Genomic DNA, 25,988 nt, shown 5'->3' with positions numbered 1-25,988 from the left:
CAACACGCAACCAAAGTGAAGGATCAGCTTGTTTGGTTTTGTGGAAATATGAAGCCTTATGCATAGCTGAGTTTGAATTTTGAAGCCATGTACAGCAAATATAAGCAAGTTGGGAAGTCCAAGTCCAGCCCTTCATCCCACCCTCAGTTCCGTGTTTTCAGATGGCGAATTGGACACATTGTTCGCTGAGATAACAACTCCACCAGCGCCTTTTTACCCTCCTGTCTCTGTCGATGTCATGAAAAGATCCTCTTCCAGAGTCCGGACACGGGCTTCTCCTTACCGTCAAGTCCTTTGCTTTCTTCAAAGGCAAGAACGATCTTTTTTTCTTCTCCACCCACCTCTGTTCTTTCTCGCCGCAACTCTAAAAAACTTCTTCTCCTCGTCCGCCGTCGCTCCAGCTTTTTTTTCTCGCCACAATTGAGCATTTGTAGTGAAGGCTTGGAAACCAGTGTCTGCCATTTCTCGGCTCCAATTAATCATATTTGTCTACCACACACAATCCACACATTCTCTCAATTATCTGGATTTTTGGGGAAACATCCCACACATGTTCTCATACTGGCATTAATCATGGCATCTAAAAATCCCATCCATTGTCCTAAAAAACAAGCTCCAAGCACTTCCACCATATTTTCCTTAAATAACAACCACTACCTCCTCAACACCACCGGGGAGTGTTCCAATCAACCCCTCCGTTGGGGGTTTCAACCAGAAGTCTCAATCGTTGCCTGCCAGCAGTATGGATTCGCTCTTAAGCTTTTTGGAAACCTCAACTTCAATCCGCATCTCTGTAGGCTAATCCTTAGCTTTCAAAGCTTCCAAAGTTAAAATCCAACAACGACTTTTATCCCCATACTTATGCCTAGAAGGCATTCTTTAAGGTTTAGTCTGAGTGGAGTTGCCAAATCTCCCATCAGGCGTGTCCCTTCGGGGGGATAAGGGAACGCTCGGTGGATGCCTTGTGGGCATGTACATGCACATATCAGGAGATGTGCATGTATGGGCATGCTTATGTGCAGGAAGGGTAGGTGGGAAGTAAACGCCCACCCGTGGATAAAAATTGGCTTTGGGAAGGACACCCAGAAATCAAACCAAATATGGAGGGTGAGAAAGGTTATTTTTTTACGGTGCAGGGCTTCGGAAACCCAGTACTGGCGGTTTTTGGGAGTGGGCAAGCGGGCTCCCGGCCGTCGGTATCCAGCGACCGTCGATATCCAGATGCCCGGCATATAGGAAGGAATTGAATCGAAGGGACAAATTTGGTTGAGACAAATCAACCTCAACCATTGCGAGGCAGCTCAAGACTTACTCTCGCAAACCGTTCGAGAGTCGAATGGAGACGTGGCGGTAATATGTGAACCGTACCGACATTACATTGGTGGTATGTGCGTGAAAGACTCATCGGGAAACGCAGCGACATGGGCATGTGTACAGCAAGCCATCCAAGAAACGATGGTATTCCCAGGAGTCGGCTTTGTAAGGGGAAAAGTCAACGGCATCCATATCTACAGTGTAACATTAGCGCAATATTAGGAGATGCTGTTGGATATTAGAGACCTCAGGAACGGAGGGGCGAGAGTCGAGTGAGCAACAAAAGCGGAAAAACCAGGATAGCTGTGTGGTCCATTGGAGCTTTCGAGAAAGAGACATTCCTGGCGGCGATCTTCGAAGCAGCCTTAAAAAGACTATACGGGAAAATAAAAGGAATTGCTACAAACAGTTGCGCCTTGTTGCAAATACGAACCCGTGGGGCGCTGCAAACAAGGTTGTAATGAAAAAAATTCGTGGACAAAAATCACTCAAAGTGATGTGCCCACGACTCTTGTTGAAAATAATCGCAATTCTTTTTCCACAACAGAAGGAAAGTGGACTTCAATGAACGGTTCTACAGGACGTCTTCACAATCCCAGAGGTTACCGAGGAGAAATTAAGGGAGATCTGTGGACGAATTGGGGATAATAAGGCTCCGGGATTGTATACGATTCCGAACAAAGCCCTGAAATTGGCAGCTAAAATTAGGCCCGTGTGGTTGATAAGTTTGAATCGTGCATGGTAGAAGGAGTGTTTCCCGCGCAGTGGAAAAGGCAGAAGTTGGTTCTGCTACCGAAGCCCCAAAAACCACCCGGCACATCCTCTTCATATCGCTATATCTGCCTTTTAAATACTCTAGGGAAGATGTTGGAGAGGGTAATATTCAACAGGCTGCTTCCGTTCGGCGAGCTATCGGGTGGTCTATCGGAAAGACAGTAGGGGTTTCGCAGAGCGTGGTCTACAGCCGGGAGGCATTGGCTGTTGGTACGTGCTGCGCGGTGGTGACCCTGGATTTCAGGAATGCCCTTAACTCGGTCAATTGGGGTTGGATTAAGGGCACCTTAGCTAAACTGAGCGTCTCTAGTTAGTTAGCTCGGATAATCGAGAGTTACCTTTCGTAGAGACTTTTTTGGTACAAGACGGATGACAGGCCGAAGGAATATATTGTGATAGCAGGTGTTCCCCAAGCTTCTTTGCTGGGGCCTCTGCTGTGGAAGATAATGTAAGACGGGAGTGCTCGGGCTCCACATGCCAAAGGAGGCAACATTGATTGGTTCGGCAGACGATCTGGCAGTGGTAGTAGTTGCGAAACACCATCAGGACGTGAAGTTGTATGCAAGCGAAACCATTCACGTCATCAAAGCATGACTCCAAATGGTGAAATTGGACCTGGTGGAAGATAAGACGGGTGCGGTCTTTATTACCAATCGCAGGAAAAACAAACACTGTCAAAATCCTGGTTGGTAATCACGAGGTGATTTCAAAATCAATCATTGGATACCCGGGGGTAATGATCGATGCTAAGTTGAGCTTCAAGGGGCACCTGTACTATGCGCGCGAAAAGGCAGCAAAAGCTAGCTTATCTTTAGCAAGGATGATGCCTATTATTGGGGGTTAAAATCTAGTCGCCGGCTGTTTTCGCAGGGGTGTTGTAATCTATCCTACTGTGTGCGACTCCTGTATGGGCGTGCGCACTGATTAACACAGTAAACTAAGGAAGGGTGAGGTCGGCATACCGGCAAATCGTGCTGAGGGTGTGCAGTGCATATAGGACGGTATCAGGTGAGGCAGTATGTGTTATAGCGGGGATGATTCCCATAGATCTCCTGGCGAATGAGGCACACTGTCTCTACCGGAGAAGGAGGGTGAATCCGGCCGAAGTGACTGCGGGCTTCCTAAAAGGTACTAAGAAGGAGATGGCAGCAACGGTGGGATAATTCCGAGAAAATCCGCTGGACCCATACACTGATCCCGTGTATTGACAGATGGATTGAGCGCAAGCATGGAAAATTGAACTACCATCTAACGCAGTCAGCGCCCCTCTTATTACGCACATCCAAGAGATAATTCCTAAATCTACTGCTAATCGAAAAGTGGTCAGTCTGATTGTTTATATGATAAGCTCTGTGCTTGGACTATGTGATCCCAATGACGAGACGGTGGAAGCTGCGGAACTCCACAAACCTCCCACCATTATCGCCATTCCATGTCCGAGCAAAGCATTCTCAGAGCTAACCTTGGCATTCAGAATACCCATCTCGGTCACAACGTCATCTTTGGAAGCATCCTCTGAACAGCGCGCAATGGCTGGAAGGTTCCTGCCTGCTCCACTTTTTTCGAATTTTCCGCTTGTGCATAGCACTTTACAGGTGTGATGCTCCTTAACCTGGGCCGAAGTCTTGTAGTATTCTGTCAGAAATCGGGCCCCAGTTTAAGAGCAGTAAGGTTACGAAATTTGCACGTTGGTAGGCCAGAAATTTGCCTTGTCTTTGCCTTTTACGACAAGCAGGGGAGACTTTCTTAAACCCCAACTCACAGCGTGTAATGCTTTCTGTTTAAATTTTTTGTTTGAGTTGTGATATTAACCGATTTTTTTATTCTTTTTCAGGTGAGCACAAGAAAAATTGATTGATGGACATGGGTTCTGTAAGTTTAACATTTATTTGGAATTTATTTTCAAATCAACATCGCTGGTGATTTTTTCGACTTTTTCCTTGGAAATGGAATAATTATCAATATACTACAGACAACCGCTAGTAGTTTGGAAAATCCACCTACTATGGATGATGTTGCAAATCACCATAACCTGGCGTAAGAAAAACTCCTCCAGTGGTCATCAAAAGGTTCCGTGACAGTATATAGATCACACATTAAGGGCGACATTTCTATTATTGATGCCGTGCAATAGAGCCTACTATCTCAAGATGATCGTCGACTTGATGAACAGTGGAGAAGGAGTGCAAGCTTTTCGGAAAGTCGTCGTCCTTACATATAAAGGACTGCAACGGAATTCAACCGCATATGGAGGGGCATTTTGCAAGATGATACATTGAGAATTTTGAGGGAAAGGATACAGAGGATATCCAGGAGGAAGAAAAGTATCCCCCCTTTCTAATAAGGTTGAAGAATTGTGGCGGTCATCCCCTGTTGAAAAATTGAAGGGCGCCCCGAAAAAAACTCCCTGGTTCTGAAAGCTGTCAAACATGCGTTTAATGCGCTGAGTAGCAAATGCTGCTTGCATTTACATTCCAGTTTCAAAATTTCGCTAGGAATACCAGTCGGACCTGGTACTTTTTTTGTCTTTCATGGACAAGACTGTCTCCTTTGGTTCCTTTACAGGGACGAGTGAACATTCCTCAGTACTCATTACCACATCGACGTCACCTCGGATGTGGTGAACATAAAAAAGACCTTCACGATTTCTTTCTTTGGTTACCAGCTTATACACAAGACTCCACGACTCTCTGTAAAAGTCGTTGATTAGCTCGTGTCACTAGCGTACTTTCTGCCTGTTTTAGTGGCGGAATTCTTTTTCCTTTTTAAGGTTTTGTGTCTCGATTAGTACTTTCCGAAGCCGGTCTTAGTTTTCACATTTGTTGGAAAGGTGGGGTGTTCGGGGGGTCGAGAGTGATCATTTCTCAGAAACTGCCCAATCGAAAAATCTGAAAAAAAAATTAGGAGGCTGTCACTGCGAAGGAGATGTACAGGGCGTCGGAGTGTCGGAGTGCTACCGATATTTAAGATAGTGTCCAAGCGGCAATCTCCAAAATCCGTGTGTCTCCTGAATCTGGTTGAAGCATGTTCTATTCGAGGACTTTGGCGTTAAAGTCTCCTCGGACAAAACTCTCCTTTCCTTGTTTCCAACCTCATCCTCCAAGGCGGCGAGCCTATTTCGAAAAGCCGATATAGATTCGTTCGGTGTGAGGTAAACGCTGAAAAACTTCACTCAAACAAAGTCATCACCTCGACTCGCACTCGCAAGTTAACCGTATCTTTCACCAAGAAGGCATCAGTACCAGATATATCCCCATATCACGATAGTGACCTCGGTACTGCTCGCTGGGAAACAACAAGTCAGCTCTTCTTTCTTGCACCGTCTGCCCCATCAGGTCGCAGTTGAGCAGTTGCACTCCTATTTCATGTTTGCTTGCTGAATATGGATCATGGTGCTTGGCTTTTAATAATAAATAACGATCGTTGGCGCAACAATCCATACTGGGTGTGTTAAAGCACTTCATTCAAGACCGCAACGGTACACTACAGTAACACAGGCAATGTGATCACCATGGAGCCCGACCGAGATTATTACCCTGATTTGACTGACCTGGCTTGACAGCTGAGTCGACTGGTATCCTACGTTAAATCACGATACAAATTCCACTGCCACCAGTGAGATTTGAACCGCGACCTTCCGTATGACTGCTTTGTGCTCTAACCACTCAGCTATCTGGACACGGATTTTGGTTTGGCTGTAACTCTTCTTTGTACTCGAACCAGAAATGTGAGCCTGACCTTTTTTCTGCCAGGACGCGGTCCTTGCGAAGGACACATTTTGCTGATTCACACGTTTTCGGTTTTTGACCGGGTGCTGCTTTTCGCAGGTCGATCTATATTTTCCTGCAATGAAGAAGTGGGCTCGCTGACTTCTCAGGGGCAGTCAAAATGACCAATTTTTGTCCTATGGAGTTGACAGATGTAACTCCCACCTTAAGATTGCTCACTTCTGGGTAATCCCTTTTTATCGCTTCCTCCACTTCTTTTGTGGTAGTGAGACAACCCAAATCCTTTATTTCGAGGATTTACATTCTAGGATGGAAACCCCTGCTTTTGTGCCTAGAATCCTTTGGGCCGTCTCGCAGAACATACTTTTTTTATCGGTCTTCAATCCAAGCTCGACAAGGAGCCGTGAGGTGATGAAAGTTTTTTTTTGAGTTGGTCCACGTTCCGCCTTCGAGGATAAAGAATAATCCCTCCTGGCTATAAAAGGCGAAAAAGAAGAGGAGTGGAAAGGAAGTTGGCGGGCGAGGAGATGGATGTCGTAGAGGCGTAGTCGAAAAGAGTTTTATGAATTAGCGGTGGATAATTTTCGATGTTGTGACGACGGACGATCTTTTCTACTTTTTAGTTATAAATATGTGTTTTAAAACGACGACGAAGCTTTGGGAAATTTGTACATGGGCGTGAGGCGGCAGGACGAAACCGAAAGAAACCATATGTTGCAAGGTGGACGTGATTAACGAACGATAAAACATTTGTCAAGGAGGCGCTTGCTTTGCTCTGCTGATGTCATGAATTTCCTCAGTTTCTCGCTGGAAAAATCTTGCAGTGATTTGTGGTGGAGTTTTAGTTTGGTGGAGTGAAGTGTGCCTTCCGAAAATTTCTGGTCAGAGTGTGAGCGGCGCTGGGAAGACTCAGTAAAGAAAACAAGAAAGAGAAAAAAAATATTTTTTAAGGTTTTGTGTAAAACAAAACATATATTAAAATCGATGCACTGTCTGTCTGTCACACGCACTTTTCTCCAAAACGGCTAAACCGACCCGACCGAAATTTGGTGGACAGATGGGAACTATGGTACAGTTTAAAGGGGGGCTCCCCATACATGCAAAAGAAGGATTTGCAAATTTAAATTTTTCACCATAGTCATATAGTCGTGTAGGATATCGAATGAAAGGTCTCGGTAAGTATTTTTCAAATTCGATATTAGTTTTGGCGTGAATTGCAAAGTGCGCGAGTAAGGGGTCAAAATATAGACACTTAAAGTGAGGCAGGATTCATTTTCGGAAACAACCCAATCCAAAAATCCGAAAAAAATCAAGTGTGCGCTTAGAGGAAATCTAAGCCTCAAAATATGTCCCAATTCGATATATGCTCAAATAAACTTACTAATAGTATATTATCAACTTTTATAAATTGACTGGAAATCCCCCTTAAGTTCATCCTAGGACAACCAAATTTCGTACTAGTAGAGAACCATATTTCGCATACACACGCCAAATTTCATGGATCCGAGATATTTAAAACGCTCAGTTCTGGGTAGGTTACTGACAGAACAGTAACTGGTGGATAGCTTGTTTGGTTATACCCTTTTCCCAGAGTTCTTGAAGTGCCGGCTTCGTCTACGATTCTCGAATATTCAGATGCCTTGAGGCGGCCGATGGGTGATCAGATTGGATTAGGGGCTAGTTTAAAAGGCTCTTGTCGTGGTGCAACAGAATCCCAAGGTAGAGGAGTCAGTTTTTGATGCAACTGTTGCGGCCCTTGTAAAATTCAACGGCACCAAAGGCAATGAACTTGTAGTTGTTGTCCCAAACAATGGTTTCGTCGGATACTAATGTTGCATTTGTAAAAGGACTTGCATTGAATATCGATCCTGAATAGGCTTGAGGTGTTGTAATCGTTTACCGAAATGTGAATCTGTTGGATCAACTGCAGTGATGGTTGCTGTCAAAACAGCGTTGCCTTTGTTGAAGAAATGGAGCGAAAAGTTGACTCTTCGTTAATTGAATAATTCTTAAAGGTACTTCCAACGATGAACCAACATATGCGGAGTACACTACACTTGACTGTGCTGAAATACTTGTAATCCTTTTGCACTATTTACTAACTCCTTGAAATATTTCGATTGGTTTAATTCCACTTTTTGCACAGCACCAATTGTGATAAACACTTTATTTTTCTTATTTCGAATTTTAGTAAATTATTAATAAATTAAAATATTGTCTAGTTGTCACAATCCCGGCAGATGTCGGATTTTACCTAATACTAACACTAATTGCCAAGCATTTGGGCTCTGGTGATCCTACCTACTTAAATTATAAAGAGGCACTGGCGGTGGTGGTCGGTGGTTGATCTATGGGAGAATCCGTCGAGAACACCCCACAACATCAAGCACGTATGCAGGATGATGTACCTCTGCATGGTTTGAACCAGACTGTGTGAGAGTCCCATCCTCCAAATAATGGCCTGATGATTTCAAGGATGGGAGAGAACCTTAGGGGCCGCGCCTCAATAACCATCTGAGGCAGGAAAAGCGAAGATTTTTCCAGGTTTAGCTCGCGTTCTGGTTTATTTCGTTAGGCCGTTGCGAACTTCCTTGTTAGTTGCGTTATTTTTAGATGGCAACGGTACAGACAAGTCGATTTTGTAAAAATGACACGTGAGGGATCAAAGTTCCCAAAGGACATCGTATTTCCCTTAAATTCATTATTATCGTAGTTGACGTTGGCTTTGCTATAGTGGTTGTTTTTTTCAGTTTTCTCCTTTTTTCGACGCTGTTTGATCGGTTTGGTTACCACCTCGCGGAATTCTGTTTGCTGTGTTCTTGTCGGTAGATACATGCTATTTTTTTTATCGTAGTCGACCTCGACTTTGTTACAGTGGACTCCCTGCCGTCGCCATTCAACTTAGGTTGTTTTTTTAGTTTTTTCCTTTTTTCAACGCTGTTTAGTCGTTTTGGTTACGACCTCGCGGAATTCATCTTGCTGCGTTCTTGTCGGTAGATACACCCTCTTTTTTCCTTTGCCACATTTTGTAGATTGCTTGTCCCCCTTTGGTTTTGTGCAACAAGGAATTGCACTACTCAGCTCCTCTTCGGTTCTTTCAGAAGGTTCTCCTTTGTGCAATACAGTCCATCAGATATTCTTCCTCCATATGCGATTTTTGACATTCAAGGAGATGTTTCCCTGAACGATAGTAGCAGCCTTCATTTTTACGTAAGGCGCCCCGCACTTCTTGAGTAGCCTTTCTTCATCTACTCTTGTCTTTCAAATGAAGTCCATCCTCTCTGGTAAGATGACTTGTATTTCCGCCTGGTTGGGGGATTCGTCACCCTTTTTAAGGTTTTGTGTAAACACAAAACCTTATTAAAATCGGTTTACCGTCTGTCTGTCTGTCTGTCCGTCTGTCTGTCTGTCCGTCACACGCATTTTTCTCGGAGACGGTTATAGCGATTGACACCAAATTTGGTAGAAAGGTGGGAACTGTGAACGCTCACGCATACAGTGAATTACATCGTTTTACGTCGAATTTAATGGGGGTTCCCCATACATGCAAAAGGGGGGTGTAAAATTTTTTTTCATCAAATATAGTCATGTGGGGTATCAAATTAAAGGTCTCGATTAGTACTTTTCAAAGCCGATCTTAGTTTTGACATTCGTTGGAAGGGTGGGGAGCGCGGGGGGTTGAAAGTGATCACTTCTTTAAGGGGGCCATTCTCAGAAACTACCAAACCGAAAAATCTGAAAAAAATCAGGAGGCTGCCACTATATGGTGCCTGGGCTCCGAAATACCTTACATGCCGATATCCGTTTAAATAAAGTTAATTATAGTATATTACTACAATTTTTTGTAATTGGTTAGAAACCCCCCTTAAGTTCATCCTAGTACCATAAAATTTTGTAGTGATATAGGCTATAATATAGAGCATGATCCTATCAAGTTTGGTGGAAATCGCAGTATTATTAACAAAGTTATAATACCTCAAATTTGCTGCTTCTTTGAAAATTGAAGACTTCATAGTCAATATCACCCGAAAGTGGATACTCTCACATAATATATTGATATATTACGTGCTACGTACTAAGAAATACACAAAACCTTTCGTACCTGAAGCGTCCAGCTTCCGGTTCTCGACTTGTATTTTGTTAAGGGGGTCATCTCGTGTGTCGGGTTGGAGAAATCGATTTTTTTTTTTGCGTGAATTGTATCTATATATAGTGGAGAATATGTGGGCAAAGGGATTTTCCGATATTCCGAGTCGTTCAGATATTACAGTGTTAAACAGGTAAGGAGTTTGCAGCCGCGGCTAGAGTACTCGATGAGAACGAGCGTCAAATCTTTTTTTACCTGTTAGTTTTTTACCTGAGCCTTATAAATTCGCATACAGCTATAAATATAAAAAGGTGGAAAACCAATCAATTGTCTAAACTTATTTGCTGTTTGGAATAAAAAGGATAATCCAGTCTAGAGTGAGCACTAAAAGGCTTTCAAGCTATACTCAGTTATATTTTGTTGTAACTATTGTGCTGTTTGTGTGTTCAGTGATTTTTTTAAATGGATCGTACGAAGGGAGATCGCTTTACCGTTCAACGTCATGCTCGCACTAAAAAACGAGAATTTCATGGGAATCGATACTTATCAAAGAAGAAAAAGGACTTCGCATCAACATCAGCAAACAAACTTTTAGCAAGCATGAACATGGATGTTCCAATTGCGACAAGTTTTGTATATTGTATATTGGATTTTGCTGGAGTTTTCTCCGGCATTTCTGCAAATAATAAAATATACGTAGTAGTAAAAAAGGAATGCGTAGGACATGTCGAGAAAAGAATGGGAACGCGGCTTAGAAATGCAAAGAAGAATCACAAAGGCATTGGTGGAAAAGGGGCTGGAAAACTTACTGATAAGGTTAACGACCTCACTACATTTTTTGAGCTAGCTATTCGTCGACACACAAATTCGATAGAAGGAATAAAGGAAGAAATTTGGGAAACTTTCTTCCATAAATTTTCTACAGACGAAAATCCTCAGCATCAAAATTGTCCAGCAGGCGAGGACAGTTGGTGCAAATGGCGCAAAGCGGAAGCTGAAGGAAAACTGGATAGTTTCCACCACGATAAGGCACCTTTGACTGAAGAAGTTCAAACAGTTATCAAACCAATCTACGAAGATTTGTCACCAGATGATCTCTTGAACAGATGTTTAGGAGCAGAGACCCGGAATAACAATGAGTCGTTAAATGCATTGATCTGGACTTTCGCTCCTAAACACCTTCATTCTGGGGCCAAGGTCGTAGAAATAGCCACTTTTCTGGCTGTAATTTTTTTCAATGAAGGATTCAGTGGCATTCTCAAAATCCTAGTGACAATGGAATGTCAAGTTGGTCACATATGTCAGGTTTATGTCGACCGCTGTAATGAAGCGCGAATTTGGCGGTCCGAACGACGATCGACTGACCTCCCTAAAAGAGCCAAAATTGAAATCAGAGAGCAACAATCGGTCTTATAAGACTTTTTTGAAAAAACGGAGGGTGCTCTCTATGGACCAGGTATAGCAGATTAATAGTGAGTTAAAATTTTACTGTTGATAATCACATTTAAATTTTCAAATGCGTTTTTCTCGAAACTGCATCTTGAAAATCGGCTGCCACCATAGCTCAAAATCTATCCAACCAAATTCTTTGAAATTTTCACGACTTCTTTAATACATATTTCTACGGTCCGCAAACTAGGATAATTGCAATCGGACGGGTCGTTTTTTTTTATTCATAAAAAAAGCCGTAAAAACCAAAATCCAAAAAATTAAGTTTAAATTTAAAATTTACCTTTTAATATTTTCTAATTATCCTAGTTTGCGGATCGTGGAATATTGTCCACATTAAAATGCCGTTTAGTTTTTTTTCCTCAGATAAACACAGCACCCTACAGCGTGGCAGCAGAAAAACACCTTTTTTTGGAGATGGATGCATAAATTGCCACGTATTCCGAAAACTAGCAACGATATCAAGCTAAAAAATTTATCACATATACCAGAGATATCGATAAACATATGGTGAAAATCACGTTTCTACCTTTATCCATTCCTTCAAAATAATTTTTCAAAAAAAGGCAAAAAAAAACGGCCTTCACACGGGATGGCCCCCTTAAGGGGGTCATTCCGATCAGTACTTTTCAAAGCCGATCTTAGTTTTGACATTCGTTTGAAGGGTGGGGAGCGCGGGGGGTTGAAAGTGATCACTTCTTTAAGGGGGCCATTCTCAGAAACTACCAAACCGAAAAATCTGAAAAAAATCAGGAGGCTGCCACTATATGGTGCCTGGGCTCCGAAATACCTTCCATGCCGATATCATGATCTTACCAAGTTTGGTGGAAATGGCACTATTACTAACAAAGTTATAATACCTCAAATTTGTTGCTTCTTTGAAAATTGAAGACTATGAATGTCAATATCACCCGAAAGTAGATACTCTCACATAATATATGGATATATTACGTGCTACGTACTAAGAAATACACAAAACCTTTCGTACCTGAAGCGTCCAGCTTCCGGTTTCCCGACTTGTTTACTGAAAAAGGGGTGTCGCGCAGTTCGTAGCTTGCCATTTTTTCCTCGTGGACGCTTTTCCGAAAGGCGTCTCTCCTTTTTGGCCGCCAGGACTCTTAGTCGTGTCACTCCCTTTTTCACTACCAGTCGTTGGGATAGGAAGTAGGAATTTGAAATGCGGAAGAAGGAGGTGTTTCGCCCAGGTGTGGTAATGAAAATCTAAAGGTTTGATGCGCATATTCACACGCTTTCCAACCTTCTAACAAGAAAATTTAGCACTAAAATAGTTCAGCTTACATTCCAACTCAGTCTCAATCTTAATCTTACAATCACGGTCACCTCGAGCGTACTCTCTCAGCCGGATCACCTATCCATCAAGTATCTAACCTCCGGCATTTGATATTTTCCTTCTCCTTGAAAATCTGAACCCATCCAAGCAATTTTTTCTACTCCAAGTTCTAATCAAGTTCGAAGGCAACCAGCAACATAAACTTTCCAGTGAAACGTTTAAGAATCGAACAAGCAATTAACTAATGAAGCTTAAGCGGAAAATAAATAGAAATAAGCGGAAAACCAACTTACTATCCATTTCATTCTATGCGGAAGCCATTGGTGGATGTAAATACGGCGCATAGAGAAAAATCGTTGAGTGGAATTTCAATTTCACTAATTAGAATGGAGGTAAACAGAGGCTACATACGTGGCCATAGGCGCTCACATGCAGTTGAATTAATGAAATGAGAACTAAGACAGTGGCAATGGTAAGGAATACCAAGGGACCTGGCACAAATGGCGCACCTTTTTCCCTCGTTAAGATATCACACGCTAACTAGTTCAATACATTTCAATTTCCTGAAATTATAAACCGTTCTTTCAGGAGAGGGTACAGGTTGGTGGGTGGTGCTGACCAGATTGTTTGCAAGAAAACTCATAGATACAAAGCTGCTTTCGAAACCATACACATAGATGAAGGCCTCAAGACGTATCTATTCCCACCTGAATGGAAAACTGAGCCCAACTGAAACCCTCATCAATCGCCCGGGCAATGAGCGAATACTATTAACCCAAATGTAGTTCAATAATTATTTCTCGCCTGAAAGACCGCATTAACCGCACGTCTACAGTTTATACGTTGGGTTAGACCTCATTTACTCCACGGTCTGCCCAAGAAACCTTATAAATGAGTTGAATTAATAGTTGATTCCGTAAGGAGAGAGGAGTATGTCTGCCAAGACATTTGATACTTTGAACATCGGTCTGGGCCCTTTAGGGCCAAATGTTACTTTTCTGGGACCGATCGGATTGTCCCCTGTTGCCTAATGAAAGTGTCAAATTGGTATTTGATCTCAGTGGTCGGCTGGTGACCTTTGAAATTACACAAAAACTTGTCTTCCCCAAAGGGTTGGCATTCGATCGAATTTATTACCATGAATTTATATTCAGCTCCTTCAGAAGATATGTTTATTCTGAGAAACGGCGAATTCACTGGGAACATTTTGCGGCCCCGAAACTTTTATTTGAAACAAACTTTTCTTGTGTTTTGTTTCTTGGAAGATAAAACAACAAAAACAGCCCCAAAACTGGAAGACTTGACAAAATCTTCTTTAAAAAAAAATCATATCAATTTCCCTCGTGCCTATCTAACTTGGGAACTTTTCACCCTTTCTTCCCGAGAATTTCTAATTCCAAGGTTTCCGCGCTAGATAAGACAATCTACAATTCCGCACACTAAAATTGTCTTCCAGCTAAAATACAGAACATTGCGGGATTACTCGCATCCCAGTCTGAAGTTGCGCAAGGACTCTCTCTCGGAAAATCAAATGTAGGACATCGTCACTATCACTCGTTGAGCAGTTGGCGTGCCAGTATTCTGACAACTCGGTTATCATGTTCATAATTACAGCACCCTTAGCACTCTTGTAGCGCCAAGGAAGGGCAGATCCCTGCCGCCCTCCCTAATTTCAGCAGTTTGTGTGATTTGCGTGTAGTACCATTGTTTAGTCATGTATTACAGACTTTAGAGAAATCGTAAATTCAGAAACTCCATGGTAAAGTTTTCGAGAGTATCCGATGTAAAGGTAAAGGAGGGCACGAAACAGGGGTGAAATGGTGCAAGGACGAAAGCAAATGTTCGGGTGGAAGTAAGATGAAATTGCGATGCTATTAAAATTTTCATCGGCATATATCGAGGCGGAAAACCGCAGGGTGTTGTTTAATGGTGATGTTGAGAATAAGACAAGCATAGTGCTATAACGGGATAGTGGGCGTTTAAGAGCTTAATGAAAGATTAATCATTGGCATCATATGTGCACTGAGCTCCTGCATATCTATGCTCAGCGTCTCTGTATAGCTGGATGGCATTGGTATCATAATTCAGGTGAATGGCATAGATATGAAAATGTGCAGGAATTTTCAATTAAATTGGAAGACTAAAATCCACAGGAAGCCGCCCAAAGGTTGTTGAAACTAGCGGAAAAATATCTTGGGAGTATAATGATAGCTTTTCGGTGCTTATGTGTTCCGTAGTCGTGTAATGATGTTACGTAATGTACTGACTAAGAGCCAGGTACTGTTGGATTCGAGGTAAATAAGCGGAAGTTGCCAAAAACTTGCAGAACTAAGTTATCAACTTTACTGGTGAAGGAATTTGTGGATTTAATTGGAGTAGCGGAAAACAGAAAGTCTTAAAAGATAAATTACCTGAATAATCTGCCGGTGATCTTTGCGAGCTGCGTGTCGTTTGGGTGTTTCCTATGTGATTTTGCTAATAGCTGGAGTTGATAGAGAGATAGAATATTCAGATAGTTTTTCTATCCGCAATTAAAGTAATTTTTTGTTCTGGAACATTCAACTCTTTGCTTAATTAAAAACTCATTGGATTTTTTTTATGCCTTTTAAAATCACTTATTTCCTTAAAGAAAAAAGGTCAGTTAATAAAATATAATCCGTTCCCGTTTGATGACCTTTGGCTATCTTTTGGTGAGCTCATAATGACAAAGTGGAATTCGTCGATGGTATAAATACCATTCCGAGTGGCTGGAGATGACCAAGAGGAAGGAGCTGTTCAAAAATCATAAAAAGTTGGCGAAATTCGCCGTGAAGTTCTACCCGCAAATACTGAAGCTTCTCCTCGCTTGTTTGCTTGTCCCTTTGCTAGCCAGGCTTGGGAATGTGGTCACTTCAGTCCATCACGTATCATTTAACAAAACTTCACGTGTCCTTATAGCGATGCGTGGGTCCAAACGGAAAACTGAGAAACAAATAATTATTGGGATATCGCCCGAACTTGTCGGAAGATAAACACGCGAGCTAAAGCTTGAAATTAAAAACAAAAGAAAGTAAAAGTGCGACCGCGTGCATGCAGCCGCAAAACTCCGGGCCTGAGTGTCGTAGTAGAGAGGGTAATCCACGAGGTATCGCATTCTCAATGGTGCTGCTCCTGCCGCAGATGTTTTGGTGTTCTCCCTTGGCATCCTCAGGCCATAATAGAGAAGGACGCCCCCTTTTTGTGTTGAATCCTGGGGAGGGGAAGTCCTTAAATAAATAAAAAAAATAGTTGTGATTCACTTCAATATAATTCAATAAAAATCACGCAGCGATAAGAGGGAGGTGAGAAAATGCTCGATTTCTTCTTCTTTTTCTTCAGCCTTTGTCCCGTTCACAAGCGGGGTCGGCTCGTCGTGATCGGCTTCGCCATTTGGCTCTATCGAATGGGTGCAATCTCGAGGCTTTCAAATCCCCATCCAGCGTATCAAGCCACCGTTGCTTAGGTCTGCCTTTTGGTCGCTTACCATCGACTTCGATGTTCAGACCAATCTTGGCAAGTGAATTCGCGTTTGCACGAATTGCATGACCATACCATCGAAGACGCCTCTCTCGCAACTTTTCTACGATCGGTGCGACCCCATAACGATCGCGGATATCCTCATTTCGGATGTGATCTAAACGTGTGACGCCACTAGTCCAACGTAGCACCTTCGTCTCCATTACCGCGAGACGCCGTTCATTGTCTTTTATAGTCGGCCAACACTCAGAACCATAGAGAGCGACTGGACGGACGACATTGCGGTAAATTTTAGATTTGAGACGTTCGTTGATACGTCGATCACAAAGGACACCAGTTGTGGAACGCCACTTCATCCAGGTTGCGTTTATGCGTGAAGCAATTTCATAACGCAGCTCTCCATTGGCTGATAGCGTTGACCCGAGGTATTTAAATCGCTCAGTTCTGGGCAGATCACTGCCACTGACAGTGATTGTGCCTGTTTCATGGGGATCATCATCATCATCAACGGCGCAACAACCGGTATCCGGTCTAGGCCTGCCTTAATAAGGAACTCCAGACATCCCGGTTTTGCGCCGAGGTCCACCAATTCGATATCCCTAAAAGCTGTCTGGCGTCCTGGCCCACGCCATCGCTCCATCTTAGGCAGGGTCTGCCTCGTCTTCTTTTCCTACCATAGATATTGCCCTTATAGACTTTCCGGGTGGGATCATCTTCATCCATACGGATTAAGTGACCCGCCCACCGTAACCTATTGAGCCGGATTTTATCCACAACCGGACGGTCATGGTATCGCTCATAGATTTCGTCATTGTGTAGGCTACGGAATCGTCCATCCTCATGTAGGGGGCCAAAAATTCTTCGGAGGATTCTTCTCTCGAACGCGGCCAAGAGTGCGCAATTTTTCTTGCTAAGAACCCAAGTTTCCGAGGAATACATGAGGACTGGCAAGATCATAGTCTTGTACAGTAAGAGCTTTGACCCTATGGTGAGACGTTTCGAGCGGAACAGTCTTTGTAAGCTGAAGTAGGCTCTGTTGGCTGACAACAACCGTGCTCGGATTTCATCATCGTAGTTGTTATCGGTTGTGATTTTCGACCCTAGATAGGAGAAATTGTCAACGGTCTCAAAGTTGTATTCCCCTATCCTTATTCTTGTTCGTGCTTGTGTTTGACCAGTGCGGTTTGATGTTGTTGGTTGATTCGTCTTCGGTGCTGACGTTGCCACCATGTATTTTGTCTTGCCTTCATTGATGTGCAGCCCAAGATCTCGCGCCGCCTGCTCGATCTGGATGAAGGCAGTTTGAACGTCTCGGGTGGTTCTTCCCATGATGTCGATATCGTCAGCATAGGCTAGTAGTTGGGTGGACTTGAAGAGGATCGTACCTCTTGCATTCACCTCAGCATCACGGATCACCTTCTCGAGGGCCAGGTTAAAGAAGACGCATGATAGCGCATCCCCTTGTCGTAGACCGTTGTTGATGTCAAATGGTCTTGAGAGTGATCCTGCTGCTTTTATCTGGCCTCGCACATTGGTCAGGGTCAGCCTAGTCAGTCTTATTAATTTCGTCGGGATACCGAATTCCCTCATGGCCGTGTACAGTTTTACCCTGGCTATGCTATCATAGGCGGCTTTAAAGTCGATGAACAGATGGTGCAACTGTTGTCCATATTCCAACAGTTTTTCCATCGCCTGCCGCACAGAGAAAATCTGATCTGTTGCTGATTTGCCTGGAGTGAAGCCTCTTTGGTATGGGCCAATGATGTTCTGGGCGTATGGGGCTATCCGGCCTAGCAAGATAGTGGAGAATATCTTATAGATGGTACTCAGCAACGTGAGACCTCTATAATTGCTGCACTGTGTGATATCTCCCTTTTTATGTATGAGACAGATTATGCCTCGCTGCCAATCGTCAGGCATTGATTCGCTGTCCCATACCTTGAGCACAAGTTGATGAACCACTTGGTGTAACTGGTCGCCTCCATATTTAACCAATTCGGCTGTAATTCCATCGGCTCCTGGCGACTTATGATTTTTTAGCCGATGAATTGCACGGACTGTTTCTCCTAAACTTGGTGGTGGCAGTATTTGTCCGTCGTCTTCAGTTGGCGGGACCTCCAACTCGCCGATGTTCTGGTTGTTCAGTAGCTCATCAAAGTACTCAACCCATCGCTCTAATATGCCCATTCTGTCGGAAATCAGATTTCCCTCTTTGTCTCGGCAGGATGAGCATCGAGGTGTATAAGGCTTCATCCTCCTGACTTGTTGGTAAAACTTCCGCGCCTGGTGCGGTTGCTCCCTGTACTTTTCTAGTTCACAGACTTGTTGGTTCTCCCAGGCCTCCTTTTTCCGTCTGTGAAGTCGCTTCTCCGCTCGACGGAGTTCGTGATAAGTCTCTGCGCGTGCCCGCGTTCTTTGAGAATGCAACATTACTCGGTATGCGGCATTCTTACGTTCCGTTGCTAGCTTACATTCATCGTCAAACCAGCCGTTCCGACTCCTTTTGCGGCTGGGGCCAAGTATATTTGTGGCCGTATCCATGATAACGTTCTTCAGGTGGTTGTGAAGATCATTAGTTGATGCTTCCTCTCCAGGTTTTCTATTGACTGCGGTTATTGCGGCATCCATTTCCCTCTTATAGGTGTCGCGGAGGGTTGTGTTGTGGATGGCTTCAGTGTTCACTCTCACCTGATTGTCAGAGGGGATTCTAGGTGGTATTGTTATTCGAGCTCGGAGCACCATGCCAACGAGATAGTGATCCGAGTCTATATTGGCCCCCCTATATGTTCTGACATTCATCAAGGCTGAGAGGTGGCGGCGTTCGATCAACACGTGGTCAATTTGGTTGAAAGTGGTCCCGTCTGGAGAGGCCCACGTATGTTTGTGGACCGCTTTCCGCGCAAACCAGGTATTTCCAACAACCATTTCGTGTGACCCTGCTAATTGAATAGTCCGCAGTCCGTTATCATTTGTTTTTTCGTGTAAGCTATGGGAGCCAACGTATCGCCTGAATACGGGCTCCTTCCCTACTTGGCTGTTAAAATCCCCAAGTATGATTTTGATATCATATCTGGGACAGGCTTCGAGGGTTCTTTCTACTGCCTCGTAGAAGGTATCCTTCTCCGACTCTGCAGTCTCCTCTGTAGGGGCGTGAACGTTTATGAGGCTTATATTTCTAAACTTGCCTCGCAAGCGCAGAGTGCATAGCCGTTCGCTTATACTTTCAAAGCCGATAACAGCAGGTTTCATTTTTTGGCTGACTAAGAAACCTACTCCGAGCACATGGTTTACTGGATGGCCGCTATAATATATGGTGTAGTGGCTCTTCTCCAGGAAACCGGTCCCTGTCCATCGCATCTCTTGCAACGCTGTTACATCAGCCCTATATTGGGACAGGGTATCGGCTAGCTGCTTATCAGCTTCATCTCTGTACAGGGAGCGCACGTTCCATGAGAAAATGGGCAAATCGTTGTTTCTTTGTCGTTGCCGGGTCCGTCGTTTTAATATCCATCCTATCCGAGGCTTCTGTTGTGGCTTCGTAACGGTTGTTTTCCGTGTAGGGTTGTCAGCCCTACCCAACCCCCAACCTGGAGGACCAGTTGGTACAATTTGTCCCGTTTTTAGGCGCGGGAGACTCGCCCTCATCCTTCTCCGTCTGCAGCTTTTCGTCAAGAAAGAGCTCCCAGCGGTCACCACGTGGAGGTGGAGATAGGGTTTGGTAGTAGAGCTGTTGGTGTTGGTTCAGCAGGCATTTCCCAGGTTTTATGCTCCATCGTGGGTACCAATCCACGTTTCGCCCCGGGACCTATACTACCCTTTGACCCCTTTGACTTTGGGGATCGGTCGTCAAAAATTCAGTTTTGTTTAAATTCAATCTGAGACCGTGTTGCATGAGGCGATCATTCCATTTTTGAACAAGTAGCTCGAGATCATTTTTGCTATCAGATGCTAGGAAAACATCATCTGCATAAAGCAGTGTGTAGGGCGCTGGACGTTGGATATCCCGTGTGACGGTGTCCATAACAAGGACAAAGAGGAGTGGTGAGAGGGCACTTCCTTGATGAACTCCAACAGAGACACGAAGCGATTTTGATACACCCGCCATACTTCGAACTTTACTTTTCGGATCGTGGTAGAGCAATTGAACCCAGTGCACGAGTTCTTCTGGCACGAAGTGTTGTCGTAAAGCATACCAGATGAGTTCGTGTGGTACACGGTCAAACGCTTTCTCTAGATCCAGAAAGGCAATGTAAAGAGGGCGATGCTTCTCACGGTGTTTCTCCATGAGTAACCGCGCAGCGTGTATTGCGTCAGTAGTTCCGCAGTTCTTGACAAATCCGGCTTGATTCACGGTTATTTCAACGATTTCGCGAATACGGTTGTCAAGAATGCGTTCAAAAATCTTCATGGTATGGGAAAGTAACCGGATCGGACGGTAATTTGAACATTCTGCTGGACTACCTTTCTTTTTCGATATTGGAACAGTGGTACTTTCTTGCCAGTCAGATGGTGTTCTTCCTTCCTGAATAACCCGGTTAAAGAATTCACTCAGCCACAGTGTTGGGTCCCAGCTCTTCGCTTTCCAGAGCTCAGATGCGATGTCGTCAGGTCCTGTTGCTTTCCCCGATTTCATTTGTTTTATTGCCTCCTCGACTTCAGTTGCGCTGACTGGTGGAACTGGTCCAAATGTCGGCAATGATTGTGGAAGTGGAGGATGAGCAAATTCTTCAGTTGAAATCTGCTCGAAGTATTCTCGCCATCTATCCGTCGCGGCTCGACGATCAGTAAGCAAAGTACCGTTCTTGTCGTTAACACAACAGAAGTGCTCGATATCCTGTGTGCGTTCATCACGGCTTTTAGCAAGTCGGTACAGATCTCTCTCGCCATCCCGAGTGTCCAGTTTATCGTAAAGATTTTTGAAATGGTTCGCTCGGGTGACAGCGACCGCTTTCTTTGCATCCCGGTTGGCATTCTTATAAATTTGCCAATTAGCAGGCGTTTTATCGTCGAGAAATTTGTGGTAGAGGCGTTTCTTTTCACGGACCTTCATTTCAACATCATCATTCCAAAGCTAAGTATCTCGGTTGATGTACCGCTTACCCGGCTTGGTGACCCCGAGGGTTGCAGAGGCCGCTTTGTGGATCGTGTCTTTCATTTGGTTCCATGATTCTTCCACATTAGTAATGGTTGGCAATCATATGAGTGAGACCGTTTCTTCGTTCTTCTCACCAAATCGCCACCATTTAATGCGCGGCGGGCTAGTGCGTTCCTCACGCCGTTTTATCGGTGGCTTAATTCGCAGGACAGCAATCAACGGCCGATGTTGAGGTGCGATGGTCTCATAGGGAACGACTTTGCAATCAGAAACAGTGGTAAAATGTTGACGTCTTATGAGAATATAGTCGATTTGCGTTTTATTGTTCCCACTATAAAATGTGGGAAGATGAGACAATCGTTTGATGAACCATGTATTCATAAGTACAAGGTCATGGGTGTCCGCAAAATCGATTATACGCTCGCCACCTTCGTTGCGCGCTCCGAACCCCTTTCCCTCATGGCACCTGTTACCGTCTGCCTTTTCACCCACATGACCATTAAGGTCGCCGGCAATGATTATGTAATCGTCAGCAGGCACGTGACAAGTCTTTTCATCGAGAAGTTGCCAGAAGGCATCTTTCTCGGCATCAGGTCGCCCTGTCTGTGGTGCATACGCGGTGAAGAAGTGAATAGTGCGATCAGCTGATATAATGGTGAGCTTCATCAGCCGATCATCAAATCGTTCGACTTCTTTAATGGCATCACGGAAACCCTCTGAGATGGCAATGCCAACACCATATTGAGTGTGTGGGTTACCAAAATAGAGAAGTTTGTAGCCATTTTTACCGCGTTCGCGTTCAACGTCGCAGCTTTTGGAACCAGACCATCGGGTTTCTTGCAGAGCGCAGATGTCAATGCACCTTTTCCGAAGGGCTCTTGCGAGTTCCTCCGTCTTTCCAGTTAGGGTACCAACATTTAGCGTGCAGACACGTATTTGTTTTGTTCGTTGTGTGCGGACTAACTTGCTTACGTCCTGACGCCGTCCATGCGTCAAGAACCCTTGCCCATTTCTCGACAGGACCGGGGCCCGTCCTGCCGCGTCGACTGAGGTGGACGCCCTAGCATTTCTCCGAGGCCTGTGACTTAATCCGATCATCATGTTTGTAACGACATTCTATGCATTTTCTTGGTCGACCTGTCGCGGGGCCTGTCACCAAGAGAGATCAGGTAGGATTTAGCATAGTAGAATAACTCCAACTATACTCTATTTATCTCTTTCCCTGATCTCAGCATTTTATTTTTGTTTTACTGAGGATAGTACAGAGTACGTTGCCTCAAACCCTCCTCCTTTACCTGGGCTTGGGACCAGCATACTATGTTAATAGCATGGCGGAGTTTGAGAAAATGCTCGATTTAAAAAGAAGTAATGCAAATGAAAGGAAAAAAATGAAAATAAAAGGTGCTGATTAGCAAAACGAAAGACGACCCTGAACTGTCATCTATATATCGGCCACTTTGTATGCTTGACATGGCCATGGACATGGGAAAGTGCTCGAAAAACAGTGAAAAGTGAAAGACATTCTAAGCACACTAGGCAATCCTCTAGACATCACGTGCTGAGTTCTCTCGGATTATAGGGGATTTTCTGAGAAACCGTCAGAGGGAGGTAAAGATAACGTTGGAGGTGGCTCACGAATTTACCCTAGGGTCGGACCTCTGTAACGATTCTTAATCTGCTAAGACTCGACATCCCAGAAGAGGCGCGCATGATCAGTTATGCAGATGATATTGTTGCAGTGTGTCACTGTTGAACCGGTGCCAAATATGCCATATTTTTGTGATGGATAAGCGGGTGGATAGTTCCTCATGCTTTCAACCTTGCCCTGGAAAAATCCGAATTAGTTATCCTGGCTAAAAAGAGAATTTCAGCCCTGCGTCCCACATCGATCGACGAGTTGATAATCGGCTCAAAATCAATGCGGATTGACGCTCGACTCAAGGATGAGCTTTGCGGTTGGCATGTGTCTACCACATTGTCTCTGAACCGGTTGTGATGGTGATCGCAGGAGTGATCCTCGTTGCCCTCTTGTTAACGAGCTTAAACCATATATCACCGTAATGGGGAAAACTCAAAGGAGGTGGTCCCCCGTGAAGAACAGCAACGTACACTAAATGAGTGGCAACCCTCTTGATAAAACGAGACAAGAGGCAGATGGACTGCGCGGCGGATTTGCGGCTTAGGTGTTTGGTTTTCTTTACCCAGTTTTAAGTGGACACGGAAGTTGTTAGTCTTACACGCATTCAAGGTGAGATGGGATTCGTTATTTTGGCCATTACGTTCGCGTTCTCTTTGTTGCAAAAAAGATATAGTTCGGCCGGTGGAGGGGAGGGATGACACGGGGTTCCTTGAACTAACAATTTCCTTTTTCTCTCCTCTCCCGTTGGTGAAATTAATAATCTGATTTGATGACGCTTCAAGGCAGGAGAGTTAGCCAGAAGTAATATGACAAACGGCATCAGGCTGTTTCTCTGGCTATGGGGAGGTATATCGCTGTATGTCGCCAATGCAGTGCGCTAAATTCTTGCAGCTCATCCTTGGCTAGGCTGCTCCGCGGACGATTCTTTCATTCGGGGAATCTTTACTCTCAACCAACGAGTAAACATTTAAGCCATCCCCGGGGGGTAGCATCATGCTACCTTTGCGCAAAAGAAGTCGATCGAAAATTCGGAAGTTGGAGCGAAGTCGAAGTGCTGGCTTAAATAAACTTTTCACTTACTCCGGATTGCCACCGAAATTAGGCTGCAGGAGCCAAGCACGAACTCGACACATATTCCGAATATTTTGACATTTGTACACCAATTCCTCCATTCAACTTTTACTTAGTTTACCATATCCCTCTGAAATGTTTCTCTCCAATGTCAAATCGAAGCCACTATAAAATCATCATGTTCATCCAATATAGCGAAATTAAAGGAAAAATACCCAAACAAAACCTCCTTGCACATGATGATTCTTAAAATGACCAACATACAGATTGCCCATCCGAAGAGTTCAAGGACTTTCACCAATCCCACCGCTACGGCTGCGGATAAATTCAATAGAGGGGGATTTACAGCCGGTCACTTAAGTTTACACAAAAAGGTACATTGGTTGAATTTTTCTAAAAATGGCGTACAATTCAGTACTTATACCACAAAAACTACCCGCAAAAAAATAGAAAAAGTACAAGCAGCAGGCACGATTGACGCAACTGAAGTCCAAGTTGCCCTTTTCACTGCTACCCAATGCCCCGTTAATTTTGTTTTTGCTCTCGACCTTCACCTCAAAATTCAACGTCTGTGACAATAGCAAAAATTGCATCCACCTTTCTCATGATTGCATTCATATGCACTTCACTTTAGCCAGAAACAAGCTTTTGAATTGCATTTCGCAATATGCAACATGATTTAGAGTTATGTGTAAACAACAACAACAAAGGTGAACGAACTTTTTTTCGAGATATTAGAAAGTTTTCTATATTAACCTTGAAATGCTTAAATGAATTTTAGGCTGGCGGAAAATAATAATCTGCGGGTGATCTTTGTGAGCTGTGTGTCATTTGGATGTTTCCTATGTGATTTAGTTGGGGTTGATAGATAGTAGAGTCTGGAGAATATTGAGATAGTTTTTCTATCCGCAATTAAAGTAATTTTTTGGAACATTCATTGATTAAAAACTCATCGGGTTTTTCTATGCCTTTTAAAGTCATTTATTTCCTTAAAGAGAAAAGGTCAGCTAATAAAATATAATCCGTTTCCGTTCGATGACTTTTTGCCATCTTTTGGTGAGCTCACAATGACAGAATGGAATTGATCAATGGTCTAAAGACTGAGTGGCCGGAGACGTGTGGCGCGGCAGGATCTGCAGCATTCGAAATTTATTTCGGATGTTGCGGATGCGGACGGGTAGATGGCGCTGAACTCCGAAACTCTCCACTCACTCGTTTTCTGAACGCACCAGGGGAGTGGAGAACCAGCAGTAAAAAAATGCCGTTGGTTGGGACAGTAAGGACCGCATGGAAATAAGTCGGTCTCTTCTGTTTCCAACCACGGCGGCGAACACTCGCGTTTTCCTCTTAAATTCAAAATATTGTAATCAATTACAACTCGGTAAATTTCGCGCTAGAAAATTCTATCTCATTTAAAATTGACGAGAGTTTGTGAGTCATTTGCTTGAAACACGAATAAAGTGAAGAACTTTCCAATTTCGAGGAAAATTATCCTAAAAAGTTATACTTAAGACGCAAGTTATCCAAAAAAACCTAAAAAGCTGGCGAAATTGACAGTGAAAGTCTGCCCGCACAAATACTGAACCTCCACCCGAAGTATTCCGGTGGCACGTACCGGCCTACCTCTTTACTAGCTAGGCTCGGGAATATCGGGGAGCGAGTTCTTTGAATACGTTAGTCCCCCATGTCTTATTTAACAAAAATTCATGTGTCCTTATACTCATGCCTGGGTCCGTACCGGAATCTGAAAAACAAACAACCGTCGCGAACCTATCGGAGGTTAAACACGCGAACTAAGCCTGGAAATTAAAAATGGAAAAAAACTAACGACTCGACCGTGCATGGAGCAGTAAAACTCTGGGACCGAGTTCCGCGACCAAGAGGAAAGATCTACCATGGATCGCATTCTCAATTGATGCTTCTCCTGCCCCAGATTTTTAAGGTTCCCACCCTGCCTGGACATCCACAAGCCATAATATCGGAAGATACCCCCTCTTTGTGGCGAGTCTTGCAGGTTAGAGAAGTTAAAAAGAATTCGTTCTGAT

At 43.9% G+C, this 25,988-nt stretch overlaps 1 protein-coding gene across 5 annotated transcripts in view; it reads left to right on the top strand.

Moving 5' to 3' along the window:
- The window catches only part of LOC119651975 (semaphorin-1A), a 499,683-nt gene that overhangs the window by 42,034 nt on the left and 431,661 nt on the right, over positions 1-25,988 (top strand). The gene's annotated exons all lie outside the window — the stretch shown is intronic.

The sequence above is a fragment of the Hermetia illucens genome, chromosome 3 (genome assembly GCF_905115235.1).
Source record: "Hermetia illucens chromosome 3, iHerIll2.2.curated.20191125, whole genome shotgun sequence".
NCBI classification, from domain to species: Eukaryota; Metazoa; Arthropoda; class Insecta; order Diptera; family Stratiomyidae; genus Hermetia; species Hermetia illucens.
The sequence above is the reverse complement of the archived record's forward strand: the minus strand, read 5'-3'. Positions and strand labels throughout refer to the sequence as shown.